Source organism: Notolepis coatsorum (genome assembly GCF_963971535.1).
Source record: "Notolepis coatsorum genome assembly, chromosome: 3".
Taxonomy (NCBI): Eukaryota; Metazoa; Chordata; class Actinopteri; order Aulopiformes; family Paralepididae; genus Notolepis; species Notolepis coatsorum.
The window spans coordinates 21737064-21744804 of NC_140167.1; the positions used below are offsets into that span (position 1 = coordinate 21737064).

At 46.3% G+C, this 7741-nt stretch overlaps 1 protein-coding gene across 1 annotated transcript in view; it reads right to left on the reverse strand.

The window, feature by feature from the left end:
* Positions 1-7741, reverse strand: part of babam2 (BRISC and BRCA1 A complex member 2) — a 179966-nt gene that overhangs the window by 24506 nt on the left and 147719 nt on the right. The window lies entirely within an intron of this gene.

The following is a 7741-nucleotide window of genomic DNA, read 5'->3' on the forward strand; positions in this document are numbered from 1 at the left end:
GTCAATAGCTTCACAGCCACTATATACAGTAGGCTTTCAGCAAATAACTAGCATTAGCCGGCACATTTTGTCTGTGCTTCAAAGAATGGCAGATTCAAAAGTGGCTTACAACAATGCGTACAGTAGATCAGCCTTTGAAAGTGGAAACCTAAATGATGCCCATCTCTCCGCCCACAGATCCCAGAATAGCTGCGCATCATTCAGATGTAAATGCTAACAGAGACGCACAAAACACAGACGTTAGACAGTAAATTGGCGTGTGTTCGTCACTCATTTTGTGTCTATGGCAGGCGTGTGAACAAAGATACAGGGATTTTGTCATTCTAATGGTGTGCTTCTGGAACGGCTGTATGAATAGACACACAGATTAGTCACTGTTCTCTAATGTTGGCAATGTTGGAAGCTCTAAAACAGGTCTTATGGGAAATGGACCGAAAAGTGTGCTGATCTGACCTGGAGACTGCCTATGACGATTGGGATTGTCACCTCATACAGACTTGTAATTGACCAAAGTGCATTTGCCTTTTGGCATGTGGTCACTTTGCATCAAAGCAATTGCACCCCCCATGAGGGATCAATGACGTTTTATCGTCTAGTGCTGTATTGTATTGTATTGTATTGTATAGAGACCTCGAGGGTCGAGTGAAAATTGAGACAGAGGTTCGTGTAAAACTGACAGGAGGAGGAGTAACCTTATCTCAAGGTTGGGTTGAGCTAATGTAGTCCAACCTGTGTTGTGCATTTGAGCAGATTATGATGATCCACAATGATGTGGGATTAAAACTACAGACAACTAATGTACCTTTATGTGTGAATATCTATGGTGGAGAGAGAACCAACCTGAGGACACTGACCAAAGTGCTGGCATGTATGCTGAGGACACAGACCAAAGGGTTGGTGTGTATACTGGGGTTTCTCATTCCTCTGTTGACAGGAGACCTACAGTGTATGGAGATTCTGTTCTGCCCATTTATCTATCTAATAATACTTTTATTTATTGAAAAGCACTATAGACAGGATTTTCACAAACTATTCGAGGGCCAAATACATTGCGTTAGCATTCCACTAGAAAGGAATTCTAAAACCTTTCCGCAAATAGACAAAGTAGAAAGTTCCCAAAGGTGTTCTCAAATTAAATAATGTGCAAAGTAGCTCACATGGGCTACTGTACTACCGTGATAGCTGTGTTTTATTTTATGTATTTATTTTAGAAATATTATCTAATGGGCGGCTAAGTGGCGCAGTGGGCAAGGCGCTCGCCACTAACGCAGGAGATGCTGGGTTCGAGCCCAGCTCTCTGTGTTGCTTCCGGCTTGGCTGGTCGTTCATACTAATACAATTGGCAGTATTAGGGGGTGGGAAAGCCGGTGGGTGGGGATCGGACGTTGTGGACAGCGACTCCTATAGGTCGGTTGGTGTGCCTGTACAGCAGAATCAGGAAGTATCGGGGGCAGCGTGAGCCTCCCACGTGTTACTCCTCGCCGCTGAGAGATCGCGCTGTACAGGTGAAAAGATGCGACGGCTGCCTCCTCGTGTACCGGAGGGGACACGTGATGCAAGGCTTGGTCCTCACTGTAGCCGACCAGTGGGAGGCATGGTCTAACAACGTTCGAGACAGGGGAGGGAAGAATTGGATAATACGAAAAAATTGGGATGGGAGAAAAATAGAAAAAATGGGGAGAAAAAGTAGATAAAAAAATAAAAATATGATCTAATTTATTATAAAAAAAAATTTATTGAAAATATTCTACTGTACAAATCCCAGTTTTATTAAACTTTCAGAAAGAGCTTTTGGATTAATATAAAACCCCCCTTGATGAGTTCCCCTATCAATAGGTACACTGGGAATCGGGACACATCCGGTGTTATTCCTCCTGTCCTGATGGGTGGCGGCTTAAGGTGGTCCTGGGTGTCTGGCTGTGACTCCATCTTCAACACTCTCTACCATCACACTCCTTGGTGTCATCATGTGGACTAGGCTGCCGGCCACAAACCCTTTGAGCGACGTCGCACACTCTATGACATGTTTACTGTATACTGTAAACAAACACACACACACTCATGCTGTACAGTGACAGGGCTGCCTATGACTTAATCAACCCGAGAGATTATCCTCTGTGACTCAGGTGGATGGTGACGAAGCTCTGTTTGTTTTCTCCAGTGTGTGTGTGTGTGTGTGTGTGTGTGTGTGTGTGTGTGTGTGTGTGTGTGTGTGTGTATGTATGTGTTGGTGAGAGTGTATGACAGTGCAGTATCAGCGATAGTGAGAGAGCAGATAAGGAAGAGGCGGTAAGGAGGCACAAACGCGCCTCATTACAGAACGGAACGATAAGGGGCGCGAGAGAGAGAGTGAGTTTGGTGATTATTTCTAAACAACTATATTTCCATTTTGATTGCCTCTATGATTGCCTTTTCCTTGGCCCTGCGGGTTTTCAAAGACGCAGATATGGGTTTGCTTGTCATTTCTGGCCAAACAGTGGCTCCTTCCTTCAAACGCGACCGGGCAGGACACCCTCGGCTCATGGCGGCAGGACTCGGGAACCTCGCCGTTAAGAGTCCTGACACACGCCGCTGCCTAAATCCCGTCTCAAACGTAGAAAGACTCACGTGCCACCGATTCAACGCGCCACTCTCAGCGGTGAGGTCCCTTGATACTTCCTGGTGGGCTAAATGCACAGCAGGTCACAGGGGCGATGAGAAACCAAACAGATAGAGATGACGAGGACAGAGGGAACTTAGATCCATAGAATATTTGTGGAGGAAAGAAGCACAGCACACACAGCTCACACTACTATACAGTGGAGGTGCTTTTGATCTCCATGAAGGAGGTTCATGTATCCCTTATGACTAACTGCCACGGAGTAAACTACATTTTACACTTACATTTACACTTACATTTAGCTGATGCTTTTATCCAAAGCGACTCACAAGTTCTGTACAACAAGTCAGCAGGAAGGGTACAACTCTGGCAGCCAAGTAACATTGTTCGTCAAACAGCGTTGAACTTGAGTGCTACAGACTTGAGTGCATATTAGCATAGTAGGTAATAATATAGGGCACGGTAAATTCCTTAGTAGCAGAGTGCATAATAGTAAAAGATAGTACAAACTAAGGTTAGTAGTTTATTTTATATTTCCAGATATTGATTGAAGAAGTGTGTTTTAAGTCAAAGACAGAAAATTGGGCAGGTTTCGGCTGTCCTGACTGTGTTGGGAAGTTCGTTCCACCATTATGGAGCAAAGACCGAGAATAGCTGGTTTCTCTTTGATGACCCCCCCCCGGAGCTCGGTATGGAGTGGGTCTCAGGCGGCCAGAAGATGTGGAGCGGAGGTGTCTCCAGGGTGTGTAGTTAGAGACCATTGACCGGAGGTAGGTGGGAGCCGTTCCCTTCGTTGCACGGTACGCCAGGTCAAGGACCTTGACGCGGATCCAAGTGGAGATGGGAAGGCAGTGCAGCTCTCTGAGAAGTGGGGTAACACGGGCTGACTTTGGTAGAAATGTGACGCGTTCAGCGTATTGACCTATCCATAGTATCCAATCAAAACCGTTTCTTCTCCAAGGCGGAGTTTGAGACGGGTCAATTGGGACTCCCTGCAGGTCCTGTTTACTGCAATGCCTTTCAATCATTTGCAGGAGACAAGACTGAATGGCAAGCATATTCTGCAGATGTATCCACGAAAGACTATGATTAGCCAATCAGTTGACTAAGATGGGTTTTGGACTGGGGCAACCTTACTAGACATTAATCCAGGGTGTAGGGTGCATTTAACTACTAAGGAGATTAAAGATGGCCCACATAGCTCCAACAGCCTGCTACCACTGAAGGAGCACTACCAGTTAATCTGTTCTACACATGAGAGCCAGCGAGGCGATGAGCAGAAGAGGCGAGAGGCAGAGGAAGCAGCTGATGGGGACGGATGAGATCTGCTCTGATATCTTTAACTATATATAGACCTGCAGTAATTGGTTTGCAGGGGAGGTAGTGAACTTATTTTTATCAAATTGCCAATTTCTGTGGCAGTAGTCACGTTGCAAAATCTTAAAAAATACCTAATTCAATTTAGATTACATGCTTACACATAATACACACAGACAAATACACACCCAGACACTGAGGCAGTCTGAAACACACACACACGCACGCACGCGCACGCACGCACGCACACGCACACACACACACACACACACACACACACACACACACACACACACACACACACACACACACATACCTAAAGGCAAATGCAGATACACAAACCATTAGTGTGCCTCAGCCTAAAACTGTCTCTCTCTGTTGATTTTCCTGGGCTTCTACATCTGGTTTGGGGGTTCTTTCATGCAAGGCAGCAGGCTTTTTGGGGGGGGGGGCAGTGCACAAATCACCTCACCACATGCATGAAGGCTAACGCATAGACTAGCAGGTGAACGAGAAGTCAAGATGAGAGTGGTTAGGGGAAAAAAGGCTGGTAAAAAATAATAATGCAAAAGATAGTTTGCAGGTAATATATATATATATATATATATTTTTTTATACTTTATTTAAACTGGGAATATTGGCTGAGCTTGTACACTTGACTCAACACACATCCATACCTGGGAGCTGCCCAGTACAAACAACAGAGGTGGTATACCGCGCCTACGCAAATCCAGCTCATCTTCGGTGCGGAAAGACTTGGACACGAAAAGAGGGTGAAAAAGCCTGAGGTCACTACTAGTACTGATGAGGAGTTTGCTGTATCTAATCTCACCTCTCTCTGCACAGGTGCACGTTATTTTCATGGTGAACATGGAATACAGTGCTAGTAATGATCTCAGCGTCATCACCGCTTTTTGAGTTTCCAGTTCCCGGTTCATTCCTCAAACCACCCACTATGCCTACAGTCCGACACTGTTGGCCACTGAATGGCTCCACTGGGACCGCTGGGGGTTATGCGCCTTGCTCAAGGGCACCTCAGCGGTTGTTATTGGAAGAAGGGAGTGTGCTACTTATTCACTGGAATGGAACATGAACAGGACCAGGGATGGAACATGAACATATATTGTTTGTTTACTCCTTACTCAGTCAATAAGACCACGTCCATGGATATTTCTAAAAACTATATATATAGATTTCTTCTATATAAATTATTTTCACTCCTCCGTTTTCCCTATCAGTCTAATAGCCCAGGACCCTCATTGGTCAGCTCTCTATCAGTCTATTAGCCCAGGACCCTCATTGGTCAGCTCTCCATCAGCCTACTAAAAAGAGCGTACCACGGGCACGGGGGGGGGGGGGGGCGGGGGTTCAGGCACGGCAGATATCTTGCTAGGACACTTCGACAGAGATGGCCACACAGATGGCCGTTGTTGGGGATTGAACCTGTGACCTTGGAGAAGTCTCTCCATCCGCCTGGCCACCTGGACAACCTGCCACCGGAAATCCTTTAAACAACATATGCAGTATATCATTAGAGAACAAATGGCCACCGAACAAGGACTACGAGAGGAATCGGAATCAAGGAAACAAGCCTCCAGTGGAACACAAGCCTTTAACTTCTCTGAATCAATAGTTTGCACAGAAAACAGCAGCAGATATGGAGGGAGTAGTCCTCAACATCAAAGGGAGGTGCCGTGGCTACAGTCTGTGTACTGGTAAAAAGAAAAAGAAAAAAGAAACGTGGGAGTCACTTGACTTTACCCCCCCCACGCTTTTCTTTTCCCCCGCCCGTAGCCAGAAAACATATTGTTTGAAGATGGAGGCAAAAAAAAGTAATACAGATAGGGAGAGAGAGAAAAAGAAAGCGAGGGAGAGGTAGAGGTAGAGAGAACAGCAGCAGAGGTACCGTATACCATTGTGGATTGGGGATGGGGGGGGGGGGGGGGCTTACAGGAAACTTAGATTGTTAGGAGCGGGCTGCTGAAGGGACTGGGAGTGAGAGAGAGAAGTGAGATATCAAACAGCCTGGGAGTGATGGCGAAGAGAAGAGAGGAGGGGGGTGCCTGGAGTGGAGAGGTGGAGGAGGAAGGAAGAAGGGAGAGTGAGAGAGAGAGAGGAAAGCCCCCTGTGAGTTATCCATGTTTTCTGGTCACGCTTTTCTTGTCGGGGAGAGGAGAGGAGAGGAGAGGAGAGGAGAGGAGAGGAGAGGAGAGGAGAGGAGAGGAGAGGAGAGGAGAGGGGAGGGGAGGGGAGGGGAGGGGAGGGGAGGGGAGGGGAGGGGAGGGGAGGAGAGGAGAGGAGAGGATAGGGGAGGGGAAGGGAGGGGAGGATAGGAGAGGAGGGGAGGAGAGGAGAGGAGCGACCTTGCCGGATGCAGCAGCAGCATCAGTGCTTCTCTCCCTTTCAAGTCCCACTCACTCATCTACACTCCTCCTTTGAGGATCAGCTGAGCGAGAGAGAGAGAGAGAGAGAGAGGGGTAGAGCGAGAGAGAGAATAAAAGACAGATGCAGAAAGTGGAAAAAGGCAATGCGAAGGTTGAAACTTAACGAGAGTAGACAGAACTACAGTACGTAGAGTTGAACATAAAAAAAGATAAAACACTGGCAGACTGACAATAGGTGATGTTAAAATACTGGCAGACTGACAATAGGTGATGTTAAAATACTGGCAGACTGACAATAGGGGATGTTAAAACACTGACAGACACCACTTTAAAGGGGAACACTGAAGTGTTATTTCCATAGCCTAGGAACGTTTACATTTACATTTACATTTAGTCATTTAGCTGACGCTTTTATCCAAAGCGACTTACAAGTTCTGTACGACAAGCCATCAGGAAGAGCACAACTCTATCAGCTGAGTAACAATGTTCATCAAAGTGTTGAGTGCTACAGTGTAGGTTAGTTTATTAGGACAAGTGCATGACAGTATGGTTAGTTAGGGTTAGATTTTTTTTTTTTTTTTTTTTTTTTTTTTTTTTTTAATTCAGATAATGGTTGAAGAAGTGAGTCTTTAGTCGACGGCGAAAGATTGGACGTGTTTCGGCTGTCCTAACTGGGGTGGGTAGTTCATTCCACCATTGTGGGGCAAGGACTGAGAATAGGCGACTTCTCTTTGATGACCCTCCCGGAGCTTGGATAGGAGTAGGTCTGAGGCGGCCAGAAGATGCAGAGCGTAGGGGTCTTGAGGGTGTGTAGTTAGAGACCATTGACCGGAGGTAGGCGGGAGCAGTTCCCTTTGCCGCACGGTATGCTAGGTCAAGGGCCTTGAAGCGGATTCGTGCAGCAATGGTTTAATCAGGTGAACATTAGGAAAAGTATAGATAATGATCTATTTTTCACCAGTAGAGAGATGAGAAATCTTTCCATCCGTTCTGATGTGACACATAGCTCTTGGCGTCCCATTTTAGTATTGGGGAAATTCTCCTGATACTGATAACCTACTTTTAGCCTGGACCAATATCCCATACCAGGGCCCCGTTCCCCGTACCTGGATAACTGAGTTAGCCGGATAACTTTCGGTCAAGTCTGACTTAAGCCGGACCTTCCTGTTCCCCGAAGCTGGATTGTCTAAATCACCATGACAACAGATCAAAAAGTTTGAGCCTGGTCGAGAGCAGGGTTTAAGTTCAAGTTAGCCGGATGAACCATCGCCACGCCCCCGCAAAGAAATGACAGCCCGTTTCCTGAAATTATTCCCACAGTCTACGATCTGCATTATACCATTCTGAATTACGTTTTTGTGCTCCATTCTTCCAGAGGGGGCTTTTGAAATGTAAAATAGACCCAAAATGCTGATACTAAATTCACTTTGTCCTAAATAAT